Genomic DNA, 16,635 nt, shown 5'->3' on the forward strand with positions numbered 1-16,635 from the left:
AATGTGATGCAGAAGAATTAGTCCAGGTCCTCAGGGTTGAGTCTCAGGAGGTCTTGGAAGGGAAACTATAGCTGCCTTGGCCTTAGACTTGCTGAACCTTAAAAAATAAGCATACCTGCTTTGAGCGTTCATGAGCAACACTATAGAGACACCTGACAACAATAACAAAATGTTCTGAAGTATACACACACTAAATAACAATATCTTGCTTCTGAAACCACTTTGACAAAATCAATAGTACTCTCCTGTTAACGGTGCTGATGCAAGCTGTCATGAAATGCTTGACAAAGAGCTTTCAAACACAGCTACATTCACATGGTATGTTTACATGAGGCAAGATCTGTGCTTGTGAGCAAAAAACCCAGGCTAGTTCTATATCTACTCTCCCCTTCAGTCTCCCTTGGTACTTAGATAAAGGAGTTCACTAAATACAACAGTAGCTCACAGAGGGTGTTTTGCTGTAGCATTTATCACTACATCCCCTTATATAGACACTCCTAAGCTTTAAGTCTAACCAAATAGCAGCTCTTCAGTGAAAGCATCAGTGGTTGTTAGCTGAGCTGCTTTTACGGCTGGCTGTGTTTGTACACAAGTGTTTGTGCTCAAGCTTGTGCGTTGTTTTATTTGTGTCTCATTCTCTCTCTCTCTTTCTCTCCGGGTTCTTCACTAGTTTGTGCATAGATACTAATGAGTGATACCTAAAACTTGGCAGAGGCTCAGCTCTACCCCTCTGCTCAGCCCAGAGTGGCCTGTGGTGAGCATTACCTCTTAGCTTCTGTTTTTGGGTTGGCTCAATGCCTGTTCTAGCTGCTGGTGCTAAGGTGTATTAATGAGCCACTGAGCCAGCCTGTGTGTGTGCATGCATGTGTGAGAGAGAGAGAGAGAGAGTGACTGCCGCCACCCACCACCCCCCCCGTGTCCACTATCCAGGAATCTATTCATTTCAATCAGGTGAGTGTGCCAACAAAAGTCCTTGATTGCTGGCAGAGAGGCCTCCTCCACAAACACACACACACTCGGGCGCACACACACCCACATGGACACACATTTTCACTCTTTTCCCTATCAGTTCTGTTTCACACTTTTACATTTGTAGTCCTCACTCATTTAAAATTTTGCTTCTGCATTTTAGCCTCAAGAGAGAGAAACTAATTTCAGGAGTGAAAAGGGATTATCAGATGCAAATGAAATCACCCCACCTCCAGACAAAGACACTGATGTAGACCTTTTATGGTAACAAAAAGTGTCTCAAAGCCTGCTTCAGCCTGGATAGCAATTCCCAAGGAGGAAACAAGTCAACTTCCACACTGGCAATTACAATAGTTCTTATCTGCACCAGGGAACCGACTTCACAATGGCAAAGAAATGCTGAGCTACTGGCTCATAGAACACATGCAAGTGACTGTGGAGAGCGTAATAAGTTTCCCTGCTTTCCTTTTTGAATTTTGTGACATGACAAATATATAGATAAGAAGTGACGAGGCTAGTGGGGCAGCTATAAGGTATGTGTGCACATGTCACATAAAGAGTGTGTGTGTTAGTTGTTACAACTGAGTACTTAGATATTAATGAAGGCTCAACACAGTGGCTTTGCTTTTTTTCCTGTGGGCTGACATGGACGTTCCAGACAAATAATCCCATTTTACATTTTAACTGTATTAATGCCAGACACACAAAACTATACTTGCTTGACTATTAAATAAACTGAGGAAACCATGGAGACACCCACAGAAGAGATGAAGAAAGGAAAAGTGTCTGTGTTTGGAGCCAGCTGGTTAAGGATCTGCAAGAGACTAAATTCACCATCTGAATGCAACAAATAAATGAACATAATGCAACCAATTAACAGAAGAGACAGGAATAAATCCAAAGCTTCCAGCAGTTGCTACATCTGTCTCAAAAATAGCTCCATAGAGGGATGATTTTGCTGTCATGAATTCATCACTTTGGCATCATTTATCCTGTGTAGTTATGGTCTCTGCTGCTGCATTTCTAGATTTCACCTTTAATGTCAGTGTCTGGTCAAACAGAGATGGGAGGCGGTGAGGAAAGATCAACAAAGAGACAGACAAGAGTAATTGGTCTACATGTCTTTAAAGCCTTATCTTATGAAAGGGGACAGAAATCTGAACTAAGGAGCAAACAGTGAAGCCCCTGAGCATTCCCTCCATTATAGTATGAGCCTAACGCTTTCCTCCTATTACGGTCTATGCTGCGCAGAGCTTCAAAGCTACTTTGTTGTGGCCATTAATGGTGCTGATGACAGCAGAGAGTCTCTATGCTAGGTGAATCATCCTGAGCCAAAAAAAAAAACAAAATTAATAAAGACTGCCTTCCAGAGACGAGTGTTGCTCCCTGTAAGGTAAGTGATAAAAACAAACAAAAAAAACTCACTCAAGAATAACTTCCATTTTTAACATTGGGCAGAAGCATCACTCACCCATGTGTAAGCACTCAGCTCGCCCCCTCAGGGTAAAACAATTAAAGGCATGCTCACTGACAGTCATCAATAACTTAAAACTTGAGCAGAAAAAAATGCTCCATTACAGGTTAAGCGCATGATGGGAACACAACAGCGGCATGTTTCCATGATGACTTGGGTTATTTTAGCAGAGGCCTTTGTTTACTCACTGTTACAGCAGCAACATACTGTAGCTTTTATTGCTTTTCTTCTCCAACATGCATTCAAATGGGAAAACTCAGTCAATGCTTTCTCCTTGTTGTGGCACCCTTAATGTTTCATGTTACATGACATGTCTCAAGCCTGTAAAAGCAGCCTCCCAGGCATTTTCTGTCTTTCTTATTACTTCAGTTTAGACTCTGGGATCGAGTTTCCTTGTACTGCTGCTGCTGTTGCTGCAGAGAGCCAGGGGAAAGCGTGTCTGCTTTTGAAATGAAACAGACTGACCACATACGGCTGTTTATAAGAAGCAAGCAGATAATTGTTGAAAAGGTTAGAGCACCCGCAGCAGGTAGCAAGTGAGCTGTGTGTGGGTGTGCACAATAAGATGTCGAGGCAGCGCGATGATGAAGTCACCAGGTAAGGACAGGGATGAAAAGAGCAGTTCTGCCATAGTCAATACATTGTGAGTTAAAAATAATCAGTTAGCTATTACAAATCCAATTTAGAGCCAACACTTCACCACCTTGGCTTTAATAAAAGGCCAGTGCATAGACATCTTTAACCCCTATGGTGTCACTGCTCCTGAAACTATATTTAGAAAAAGAGCAAATGCACAACTACAGCATATAATAACAGCAACAAATGAGTGTTTCAGTTTACCATGCAGCAGACAAACCATACAGGAACGTCCTATAATTATGAGTGCTCAAATGTCGAGGAGGAGAATTAAAGAAATGTTTGAAGTGTTCTCACATCAAACACACACCGGCATAAACTGGAAATGAGAAACTTTTGGAGTAGTTTTTATGTTTATCGTATTTATATATACACACAAAATGTTCCACACTGGCAGAGACATACTTACATTCTCAGACAAAGACGTAAAATACACACAAATCAGAGGAAGACTACAAAAAGGCTGCAGCAAAAAAAAAAAAAAAAAAAAAACACCAAGAGGAGAAGAAATATTGAACAGTGGAGCCTTGTGGTTGTCTTAACACACAATAATCATATTCATGTCATAAATACATATTCCACCAGCTTGGGAAGAAAGTTTCTTTGTCTTGTGACAACCTCCGGGCCCACCTCACTCAGCAACCAGAGAAACAGCTTAAAAGTCCTGAAGGACCACAGATCATTTGATGACAGAGGCAGATAGATGCCTGACAGACCGCCAAACCCCAGGATGTGCTACATGAGTCAAACACAAACATTGCTCTGTTGTGCACCTATTCATTCACACATGAAATTAGATTCAACCTTATTGTCATTACACATGTACAAGTTCAAGACAACAAAATACAGTTTAGAATCTAACCAGAAGTGCAATAACAGCAGTGCAGAGTACGCAGTATCTACAGTATGTACAGTCAGTACTAATTTACCAATAGATATGTACAATTGATATTTACTGTAAGTTATATAAGGTAATATACAACTTACCGTAAATGTTCCCATCATTGCCATGTGGGAGGTGCCTGTGTATGTGTGTGTCATGCTAGTTGGAGCAAAAAAAAGCTTTGCAAGTGTCCATCTCAGTGACGCCATAGGACGATGGAGGTGGCCAAACTCAGGCTCCAGAGCAGGATGATAAGGTGGGAGGATATAGGGTGACAGGGTTTGATTTGGATGTTTAGAGCAAATCAAGCCATTCTGAATAGCACTGTGAATGTGCACTAAAGAACCTACTGACTAGATATCCCATCAACACACACACACACAAAAAAACACCCTTTCTTTTTGCATTCTCCTTCCCAACATGTAGGCGAACAAGCTTATGAATGGGTGAAGCCTGGCCTGAGCTCTGAATGTCACAGTCAGTCATTGCAGCTTCCCTCTAAGTGATGCAGACAGAGAGCCATTCTGATTGTGCCACCAGTAAAGCCAAGGGGTGAAAAACATTTACATGCAAATACGAATGACCCGCTAGCTAGTGTGAGGACGCTAGCTATGGTATTCTGAATGCACAGCAACCACAGAAAACCCAGTTCAGAGGACTTGCCAATCAACAGCTCTATTGTAACCAGAGACAGGCTTTAGAAGTAGCTGTTATGTGTGTAGGATATCAATTATATTTGCTTTTGTGGCTTATTGGTTTGCGACTACTATTGTAACAGCTCCTCGTCTCAAGACACATTAATGTTAATGAATTCAGCAGTGCTAATACCATGTAATCAACATCCACTTTCAGTGTGAACAATCCATAATCCATCATAACAAACATGCCTCTCTGGTTAGTATCAGGGGACAGATTGCTGGTGGGCCAGGGGACTAGGACATGGGGAGACCCTGGCTTGGTTCTTGGCTGTCACCCACAACTGGGATATTTGGATTGGGAACCCACCTGCTGTCACAAGACCTGTTGCCTCCAGATGGATCCTGGATCTGATTCTGTGATTTCCACCCTCAGAGAAGACACTCTGTCCTCCCCTCCTCGTCTTTCACTCCTTATCTCACCTCTTCATCTTCTATCCCCTCATAAGTATGTCAAACCAGATCCTCCCTTTATCCCTTCACCACTTATTAACAAAGGCAGAATCATCATCCTTTTGTTCTTTAACCTTGACATTCAGCTTTTAGCTCTGTGTGATGCTCTCATCTCTCACTCCTACTGGCTCAGGTTTCTTGGCTAAAATCCTCAGTGTGTGTAAGTGGGGTGAGTGTGTATGTGAGCGCATGCACACAGGCTTGAGAGATGAGCAGACGCACTGCACAGCATGACCTCTTTGATTCAGCACAGCAGAGACACACAGCCAGGCTGTACATTAATTGGTGCTTCTGAGCCGTTAATTTAGGTGAATATGTTCAAGGACCCATATTCCTAGTGGTAGAAGCAGTACTCAGATCCCTTACTTAAGTAAAAGCAGCAATACAATTGGATAAAAATATGGTGTTACAAGTAAAAGTCCTGCACTCAAAATGTGACTTACTTAAAAATACAAAAGTATTAGCATCAAAACATACTTAAAGTATGAAAAGTAAAGTCACTCATTATGCAGCATGGCACATTTAACATTAATGTATATTAATGGATTATAATTATTGATGTATTATTGTGTGCATCACATCTGATGTTGCAGCTGGTAAAGGGGGAGCTAGTTTTAACTTGCATATATACTTATAATTTGAATTACTGCTGCATAGCTCATGAATTTTCCATTGGAGTTCAGTAAGTTTTACGATTATACTGTAATTTCTGTATTATTATGGTTCTAATAAATAAGTAGGGGGCAGCACGGTGGCGCAGTGGTTAGCACTGTTGCCTCACAGCGAGAAGGTTCCGGGTTCGGGCCCCACCCGGGACCCTTCTGTATGGAGTTTACATGTTCTCCCCGTGCTTGCGTGGGTTCTCTCTGGGTACTCCAGCTTCCTCCCACAGTCCAAAGACATGCAGCTTAGGTTGATTGGTGTCTCTAAATTGCCCATAGGAGTGCGTGCGTGCGTGTGTGTTGTTGTTCGTCTATGTGCTAGCCCTGCGATGTCAACCTGTCCAGGGTGTACCCCGCCTTCGCCCGATTTGCTGGCCGGGATTGGCTCTGCCCCCCCCGTGACCCCGTTCAGGGACTAAGCGGTAGAAAATGAATGAATGAATAAAAAGTAAGTAAAGTTAAAAATAAATGTAGTGGAGTAAAAGGAACAATATTAACCTGTAAAATGTGAATACAGATACCTCAAAACTATACTTAAATGTAGTTAGTTACTTTCCACCACTGCATGTTCCTTCCCCTTTCCAACAGCAACAGAGCATCTTCTCGCTATTTTTTGCTTCTCTTTCCATCTCTCTGCTCAATGCTTCTCTACTTTTTCCAATTACCTTACAGTTCAGCTTCACCCATAAACCATCGGTGCCCATTCTTGCCTCACCCACTGTCTGTTTTCTCTTCACTTCACCAGCATAAAGTGAAATGAGACAGCGGGTCACAGTCTGTGCTCCGTCCCTCCATTTCGCCAACTTCCCAAGCCAGAGTTTTCATTTTGTTTTTGTCAGCATGACTGACTCCCCCAGGTCACTGAACGTATTAAGTTGTTAATTACCTTCAAGCACAAAACAAGTGGTAGTTTGGCAGCAGAATGAGCAGACTAACTTTTTTTATCTTTAAAAACCTATACAGTCACAAGCTTGAAACCGACACTAATGAGACCACAGCAGCAAGAGCTGAAGCTGCAGTAGTAAACAATTCTGTCCACAGCTGGAGCAGACAACACAGATGAGAACATTCTCTTTCTTTCTCACTTTTTTTTGGTGCTTCTCTGTGACCATAAAACTATAGGATAGAGCCATTTGGGCTGGAAGTCCCCCTGAGAAATGAATCAGCTATAAAATAGCAGCAGGACAATACCTGTCTTGCCCACGGGGCACGGTTTCTTCAGATTCATGCTGTGCTGATATGGGAAATGATTCTGGGGGTATGAGAAAAGCATTTCTACTCACAAGTTCTCCCATCTCACAGCACTTAAACTGTGCCTTATTAGTTACAGTATCTGCTTAGTGATCATAGCAAGCTTGCATGGCAAATAAAACCAAGGAGGCGTATGTTTATGACTGCCATAAAATGAATACATTTTGCTATTTATATCAGTGCAGATGTAAGAAATAATATAACTGCAGCTTGTGGTGGCTTGTTACTTAGCAGTGAGTATGTGTGTCTCCATGTATGACTGGGAATATACAAGTGTGAGCATCAGTGTGCAAATCTGCATGCATGTATTTCAGATGGTGCAATATATTGGACTGGCTTGTGCTCTCCCTTCCTTATCATGACCCCTCATTAATCCCTTTACTGGGACTGTGCTGACGCTGAGACTTCATAGGAGTGTGACAGAGACAGACGAGCTGCGGTGGGGAGTAGTGAACTACATGTAATTCATTTGACTACAGTAAATTCTGCAGTAGGTTGCTAGTAGTTCAGTTACATTCATATTTGCACAGTGATTCTAGTAGTTAAATTACTTTTCTGCCATTTTTGTGTTGTCAACTACTGAAACTAAAAACAATGACTATATAACATTTCTGGCAATTTTGTCCTTGTGAAAAGCCCAGATGGGATTGTTTAGCTCAGGTCAGGTTTAGATCTCAAGGTTATTCTAGGAAGCTGGACTGTCAGTTCACTTGTGAAAAATATTTGGCTATAGTTTTTAATGTTTTCCATTTGAACTAAAGTTGAATACATCAGGTGTCAGTTAGTCATAGGTACTGATTATTACCATTTACTAACAAATGTTCAGAAAAGTTGTTGCATGGTGTTTTAGAATTACTTAGCTAACTCAGTGATTGTGCTCGGCGCAAGACTCCCACTGGTCAGAGCTGACATTCTTTCCACATTCTCATGAACAGTGGGCTTTTTTATTTAATTGGTTTATGTATGACCTGTGAACAAGTAGGCACTTTTTGCAATAAACTCAACTGAGTGACATTTTTGTTGCCATATGATTTTCTGTATCACATTTTGTTATAATTTCAAGTACATTGTCAGTTTAATAACTTTTATTTAAAGCAGTTTGAACTGCTGTCCCTGGTAGACTAGTGGTTAAGGCGCAGCGCTCTCGCCGTGGCACCCTGGGTTTGAATCCAGGTTGCACAGGAAGGGCATCCGGTGTAAAACATGAGCCAATGTCAACATGTGAGTCATCAGTCTGACGATTCGCTGTGGCAACGGGAAAAAGTGACTTTCGATTTAAAGTAGTTTGAACTACTTTTTCCTTAGTAGCTGTACTTAACCAAACTAGATTTCTGCCTAGAGTAGTTTTGCTGTAGTCCAACTTGCTCCACTTGTTCAACTTGTGAAGTAATTGGTAGCTTGCAAAGCGATGGGTTCAAATAGCTTCCCCAACACTGCAGATGAAGTTGGGGGGCTATGTGAATGTGGCTTAATGATAAGAAAGGCCATGAAACAAATTCAGCTTACACACACTGGCTGCTTATTTGTGTCTAGGAAGTAAATGTTTGTGTCCATCTTTGTCATGTCTGGGTATCTTTTTACCCTGTCTCCCACAGTATAACCCATGGGCTGCTGCCAACGCGATGGAGTTTACACTCATGGAAATCTCACTGCTGCAGAGAACAAAAGAAACCCCTGTGACTACTGTACCTTGTTCAGATATAGGAAAGACACACATTCCCCCTGTGGAGGTACAACAAGCCTACATGGAATGCCAGTTATAGCAATGGGAAGCATCTTTATTCAACAGTCACTTGGCCTTTGGTGATAGCAGCTGCATACTTTGTTCCTGTCATACTGCGCCACCTCAGGCTTACACAACAAGATACTGCTACAAATTCTCCAAGATATCCTGTCACAGTTAAAGGGAAGAGACAAAAATATTGAAGTCACACACTTTACAAACTCAGAGGAGAGGTTAACCTGTGGTTGCCAATGAGAGCAAAGCCTCCAAGAGAGACTTTTCAATGGAAAATGAAAGTGCGCTTATTATTGACTATGTCAGACTTCCTTCTTTGAACTCTCTCATCTATTCGGGCTGCCTTGGCATTGCACTAGATGTATAAAAGCCATGAAGCAGACAGAGAGATGAGAGTAAAATGAAGCTAGCGCTGGAAAAGCAAGTGATTAAAAGATAAAAAGGAGAGAGCAAATGATGAGGGAGCAACCACGTGTGATTAAATGGCGTAGAGGGTCCCACTGGGCTATAGCCCTTATTGCATTTTAATGGTGGGCTGGATGATCCTTGACCCTCTACTGAGGCAGAGGTAGCACCTTAGTGCATATCAAACTGCCAGGCATGACCAACCCCCCTGGAGGGCAACTGGACCTTGCAAAGCGCATTTATTTGTGAGGGCACGCAGGGTCACAGGCAAACGTGTTTATCCTGCTACTATGGCAACCCCAGCAGTAGCCTTGGGCTAATAACAACAAGCAAAGCTGTAGTATATATACATACATACACACACACACACACACAAAAGATAGAGAATATGTAAAGAGGGTATTTATTTAAAAAGACAAGGTGTGTGACTTTTTATACATTTTAAAAAGCTGCCCAGCTCTCGCTCTCCACCCCCCACCCCACCCCACCCCACCAGTGTGGCTGGGCCGCTCCTCAAACAACTTTTCACCTTCTCTTTCTCCAGGCTCCACATGCTAAGTGGGAACATTGTTACGGTCAATTTGTCCCATTCAGAGTCCCAGTGGGCAATGTCCCTGCAGTGACAGCCTGCAGACATGGACCACACTGACTGAGAGGCCTTGACATCAAGATCCAAAAGAGACAGAGATTGGGGAGGAAGGAAAAAAGTGGAGGAGGGGAAAGCAAAGGACACCAGGGGAGGGGGAAAAAGACATAATAATGGAAGCAGCGGTTTGGGGGCAGAATGAGCGAAAGAAAACAAGCAGGAAGAAAAGCTGAAGAATGACAGACAAAAAATGGAGTCTAAGATGACAGGTTTAATACAAGCCCCCAGATTCTGCAACTCAGTAGTATTTCCTACCAGTCTGTCAATCACAGACTAGACTGACATAGATGGCGACAGCTCTGGTCCCACAGAGAACATGTCTAGTACATCTGCCTGAGTTTGGCCTAAACCCAGAGAACTATAAGAAGGACTGGACAAGCTCACAGGAGTCAATGGAAAACACAGGTGTTCATGCACATATATTTGGGACAATACTGAAATGTAATTAGAGTAAACTAAACTATTTACCCTTATGACACATTTTGGCAAGAAGAAACTTAAGTTAGGGGGTCACTGAAGGGCTTGTTCTGGAAATGATTTTTCCCCACTTATCTCTGGAGATACTGTATGTGCTGTTTCCATTGGAACTCCTTTCTACCAACAAAACAGTCTTGATGAAAACTGACAGCATGTTGATTATCCAGAATAACAGGAATACTTGGTGGAAAGACATGTTACTTTTGATTTTTTTTTTTAGGTTATTTTTACAGCTGTGACCACCACAAACAAAATTTTATCTTCATTGTATTGAGATGAAGGCAGTAATCACGCATTCTGATTTCCCAAAACTCGGGTGCATAAAACCAAATCAACCTTCAGGATTAGATACTGCAGCACAAGGTAAGTGAGATATGTTGTCCCTTAACTTGGGTGAAGAGCCTTTAGCTTGAGTATGATGTAAAACTTGTCTATGGTTCTACGTTGAATCTATGCTGTAGGTACAGAGTCAGTAACGTATAACTTCGTACCCTACGCCATAGCCTGATGTGCACCTCTCTAGAAATGTAGCTACATGTCATAGTGATGCAGACCGCAACAACTATGACTGATTGCATCACATTTCCTTGTTCATTTCTGTCAGTGGCTGGACAAGCACAGAAAATCCCCCTTGTTCTGCCTCAGTTGGTTCAGTTTTTGTACAGACCATCTCCTCTGATGTCTTCTCTCTTATGTGTTGCTGTAATTTCAGTAAAAGTAACTGCTCGTCAACATGTATTAGTTTTAACCCCAATATGACCCACTTTGTGGGAACAGTTTGGGGATGGCCCGTTCCTGTTCCAACATGATTGTGCACCAGTGCACAACACAAGGTTCATAAAGACATGGATGAGTGAGTTTGGTGTGGCCTGCACAGAGTCCTGACCTCAACCCGATAGAACACCTTTGGGATGAATTAGAGTGGAGACTGTGATCCAGGCCTTCTCGTCCAACATCAGTGTCTGACCTCACAAATGTGCTTCTGGAAGAATGGTCAAAAATTCCCATTAACATACTCCTAAACCTTGTGGACAGCCTTCCCAGAAATGTTGAAGCTGTTATAGCTGCAAAGGGTGGGCCAACATCATATTAAACCCTATGGATTAAGAATCGGTTGTTGCTCAAGTTCATGTGAAAGCAGGCGAGTGAATATTTTTGGCAATATAGTGTAGATTAAACACAGAACCATAAATCAATCTTAAAGCAGTGCATACAGAACAAGAACTGCAAAGGGGATGTATTTAGTTACAGGCTATAGCTAACGTGCTGTAACTGTAGGGAGGTGTGTGCTACTGCACAAGACAGTATGAAAACATACTTGCAAAGAGAAAGGAGCACTGTGACTTTACATAAAGCAACCTTTCAACACCAGTATTCCTTGTTCAGAGCTACTTATGGATTTATTTACTGTAGGGCGACTTTGGTTCAGTGGGTAGAGCAGCCGGAGGGTCAGAGGTTCGAATCTCGGTGCCTGCAGTCCATATGTCGAAGTGTGCTTGGGCAAGACACTGAACCCCCAAGTTGCCCCCGATGGTTAAAGCCATCAGTTGACTTGGCGCCACAGATGGCTGCCTCGGTTACACACAAATTCCTTGTGTGTAACATACAGTACTTGGTCAAAAAAGGTGATTATTTAGTATGTTTATAAAGCTAGGGGACACACAAGATACAGATCAAGCATGTCGATATGAAAGCTATTGTGTATTTTGCCCCTATGGGCAAAAAACACTGGGTCATACATTTCCCATAATGCAACTCAGTAGAGTTTTTCATCAAACACCTCTTGCCTCCATCTTTACACCACATCCTAGCCTAAGTACATAAAACAGGTTTTTAGTTATCTCAGGTCCAAGCTTACTTAACCTAAAAAAAAGTTAAATTGGAGGTGTGCCCATTTGAATATAAGATGTTGAAGGGAGCATAACTTAGATCATGAGCAGGTGCTAAAGAAGGTTTCTCTACTAGGAAAACCTAGCTGAGGATCTCAGAAACATTTCCAATCTTTACTTTAATATCAAATTCAAGTTTCTACATATTTTCATACATATCTTCTGTGACCACACTGTTATTTCCTCAGTTTGGCCTGAACTTATGTGGCAAATTATGCTTTGTCTAATCTGTACATTTTATTTCTACACTGGAACTTCCCCAGGCCCACAGGAGCTGTAGCCCCCTTCAGAGTGCAGACGGGTGGCGGGGAACAGGGATTTAGTCTCTGTGTAAAGACACCTGTTATTTTAGCACATAGGGCACAACACTTGCTCTGAAGCAAGGCATGCAGAGCGGCTGCTGGCGTCAGAAACGAGGCGCAAACAGGGCACCCATTCAACCAAGGCTGGACAGCACTGAATCACACTTGTATAGGACACAGATAGACTAACTCACATGGGCACACGCACACACAGACAAAGTTCATATAAGACAGGAAGGCAGACACAATGTGATGAACAGTGTTTCTCTCTGGCAGACATAGGCAGTTTCTCACTCTTTCAGTTTTTTCTGTGACCTGCACACACACACACACACACACACACACACACTTCTTCAAACTAAATGTCCATTTAAATCCCACAGTAAAGACAGCTGAAATATGTCAAGTGCATGTGTAGTTAGTAAGATGTTTCAGATCTCCCCAAATTAACTAACTTTATAATAAATTACTGGGCACTGCTGGCCAAGGATTAGCCAAGCTCCAGTGAGCAGTTTGTTAAGCTGTGAGGAGAAGCACTGGGGATGGAGAAAGCACAGCCAAAAACTGAGATCAGCACTGGAACCTTGGAGCGGTACAAACCCCTTGCCTAGCTTCCTGATCACACATTTAGCCTTGTTACAAGTTCTCCACTGACACAAAATCCTACTCCTATTTTAGAATCTCACTTGCAGCTATTGCGTTTTCCTCTGTTGAGGTTTCTCTACTAATCACTTTTAGTGTTCAGGACATCAGCACTACCATCAGGTACACTGTTCCTTCTATTGCTTTTGTTTGCCTTACATAATTCTCTGCTCAATCTTGCCCCCTACTGAGTCATTTCTTTTGGCAGGAGTAATGCTTCCTACAGTCTGATTATTTATATACTGACTCAGGAAACACTTATCCCCTCTCCCCTGTTTGCAAAAAGAAATTAAACTGCTCTGAGGCTGTGTATTAAAAGGTTCTTCAATGTCATCAAGACAAAATAGCTTTTATGAAAATATTAACGTAATATCTTGACAAAGAGCAAATATATTTGTAGTGGTTACAGCAAAATGATCTGTCTCATGATAATTTTGGTTGACTAATCTTGTTCACAACCCTTAAAGTATAATAAAAGAGATTTATTTACTAAGTTTTCCCTCAAAACTTTATAAAGATGACTTAAAGCAATTGATGGTGCTACTTTCAACTCTCATAAAGCATTTTGTCCTTGGCTCCTTAACAAGAGACAACAACATCCTGTACAATAAGATGATCAGAGATTGCATCAGACAGGTATTTCCTCTGTTGTCTATTAATTCATTCCCTCTAGAAGTGCTTCTCTTCTAACTACTAGTGGCATGATGGACCTACAAGAGGAAGTCAGCACATGCGAGGAGAGGGCATCAATCCTCCTCTGGCATGCCAAAGAAGAAATGACACTCAGATGAACTGACGACAGTTCATGATCATCTCTTCTTTCATCTGCCTCATGTTTCATCCTAACTTCTTCCCTTTCATCATCTACTGCATCTTACTTATAGTACCATAAAAAGGGTCTGAAACACAGTCTGGTGAAGTACAACAATCCTTGATTTGCATCTGCGCAGCAGACAGGAAGGGTCTACTCTAACTGGAACCTGTAGCATCACCCCTGGGCCCTGACTGCCATAGTGGGAGACAGGACAAATGGAAGAGGAATTAAAAAGCCTCTTGTCTACCAAGGCTGATTGACACGGCCAGGCCAGCGACAGAAAGGTTAGTGCAGGTGCTGGTATTCCCTTGGCTGTGTCATCATGCTGGACAAGGAGTGCTGTCTCACTTCTTTTTTTTTTTTTTAGCTCTGTCTTTCTGTCTCTCTCCTCTCTCACACACTAAGGCTCATTATAGAAATGCTCTGACCCTCAGGGACTTCACTTACTTCTCTGTCTCTCTTTCCAGTCCACAAACCTTGGCGCTGGACAAAAGGCAACTGAAAGGCAATTTGAATTTGAAACAGGGACTGCAACAAAAACATGCAGCTTCCAAATGGAGAAAGTTTAGGAGACTTAGAGCCAGCTACTGGGAATTAGCCGTCTTCACACAAAAAGCAAAAATGTGATTCTGACACTATCCAGCCAGCTAGTGTACTGTATAGACAGCAGCTACTGCAGAAGGAGAGAAGAGGGCGAGGGAGGGAGAGATGGCAGAGCCTGAAGGCAGGAGTAGTGAACGCCAAAGGCCCAGCTAGTAGGACTGAAAAGCATACACAACCTCTAGCAGTTGACATACACAACATACAAACAACAAGCGCGCACACGCGCATGATGAGAAAGAGAGTGAGAGGGGCATATTTTGAATTCTGTGGTGGAGAAACAGTCTTGGTTTCTACAGCTCAACAATTTTAAAATGAGGTTTTCTAGTTGTGCCTAGCCAGAACGGAAAATCCCACTGGCACACCACACAAAGTCCCAAATACCACAGTTAAAGAGTTCCTTAAGAAAACCTGTTCAATTATGAATGGGTGAGTGACACAGAGGTGTTTTGAAGACAGTAACTGTTATCAGAACATAATGATATTAGTCAATACATAATCATCAGCTATTTTCAATCGGAGTCGGAGTCGTGTCAGTATCCAATCAACACATAAATGGTAAAGCGCCTCTTCGGGGTCCGGACAGCTGAAAGCTGCTTATTTTGTGCGTGGCTGCAAGCTACGCAGTATGAAATTGAGAACTACACAATGAAACCTCGAGTCAAGATGCAAAAGACTACCGATCAGTCAGGTAATGTGTTAATATAGTTGGTTTTAACATTTCCCCACAACTACATTTCTTCATCTAATCAGAAGCGATACAATTTATCCAAAGTGTCAAGGCGCGACAGAGCCCGTGCCCTAGTGCGCACCATCACCACCCACCACCGCAGACCTTCACGCAGGACAGCTGGGGTCGGGTCACTTACCTCTGATTATCGGTGGAAAGGTGCTGCCGAGACAGCGACAGTGTGTGTCCCGCTGGCTACAAAAATCCGAGAGTGGTCAGAGGAGAGGGGAGACTGGTTAGTGCGTTATCAGATCCTGTGTAGGGCTTTGCAAACTACTCCTCCCTGTCGCACCTGTCTCTGGCAAAAAACTGTTCTCGTACGTCGCCCTGACATCCCTAGGACAACTGTCTCAGGGGTTGTCTGTCCGCGCCCCCCTGCTGGTTTCAACTCACACACACGGCACCACCTGTCCCCGATGCAAAACAGCCCACAAAGAGCTTCTATCTCGTGCAACGACACATGGCATTCCCCGTTAGTCTCTGCAGCAATACTCGTTCACAGACAGCCGTCCGAGATCCTCAAGTAATCGGGAAACGCTGGAAGCAGTGAATGGTGAAAGAGAGAACGCAATAACCCATCCAACACCCCGCTGGCACCAACCCAACTGCGACGTTTGGAAATTACATCTGCCGCTCTCGTTGACCGCCCATTTGTGTTATCAGTCTTCCGTTCCCACAATAGTTGGTCTATTTTCCCGCTGCGCACGACTGCTGCTCTGTCATTGCTGCGTCTTTTTCACCTCGGGTCTCAGTGAAAGAAAACGCCGTTTTTCTTGCCTGCTTATGTGCCCCACGTCCAGACAGAGTCTGGCTCAAGGGTCAGTACAGGATAAAGTCTCATTCATCGGTATATTAAAAATAGTTCCCGTTCCTTAAAGAGCGCTCTGGAGCTTCGGAGAGATAGGAGGACCACTGGGTTTGTCTTCTAGCGGTAGTATGAGCTACAACATCTCCAGCACTGCTCCCTGCTGTCATCCACAAGAGACATCCAAAGCCTGGTGGTGCCAAAACCTGAAGCAGAATTACGCAGTGACTGGAATGGAATTGATTAATGACTAATTAGTTTTAATTCCGAGGCGGCAAATCCAGAAAACCCACACAATGGCTAAGTCTAGCTTCTTACTGTGGTAGCAACTTGCCGATTCTGTGTCGGAAATATTAACTGTGGCAACGTGAGGACTGAAATTGTTCATCTTGTTACACAGCCTAAGCCAACCTTGGGCGCGCACTGGAAGAGAGCGGTATGGATAAACTTATTCCAAGGATCCTTTATACACAAAAGACAAACAACAGGCGCCTTAGAAAACCTCGGACATGTTACACTTACAGCGCAGGCGTCAAAAGAGAACCACATGGCTGACTAAAAGCA

General features: G+C 42.9%; 1 protein-coding gene across 1 annotated transcript in view; it reads right to left on the minus strand.

Moving 5' to 3' along the window:
- Positions 1-16,635, minus strand: part of sema6bb (sema domain, transmembrane domain (TM), and cytoplasmic domain, (semaphorin) 6Bb) — a 152,267-nt gene extending 135,632 nt beyond the window's left edge. Inside the window, exon 1 of the mRNA XM_020622375.1 lies at positions 15,406-16,635. The gene's annotated coding sequence lies outside the window, so the exon portion shown is untranslated. The remainder of the gene's footprint in view (positions 1-15,405) is intronic.

This window comes from Monopterus albus, unplaced genomic scaffold (assembly GCF_001952655.1).
Source record: "Monopterus albus unplaced genomic scaffold, M_albus_1.0 scaffold279.1, whole genome shotgun sequence".
Classification (NCBI taxonomy): Eukaryota; Metazoa; Chordata; class Actinopteri; order Synbranchiformes; family Synbranchidae; genus Monopterus; species Monopterus albus.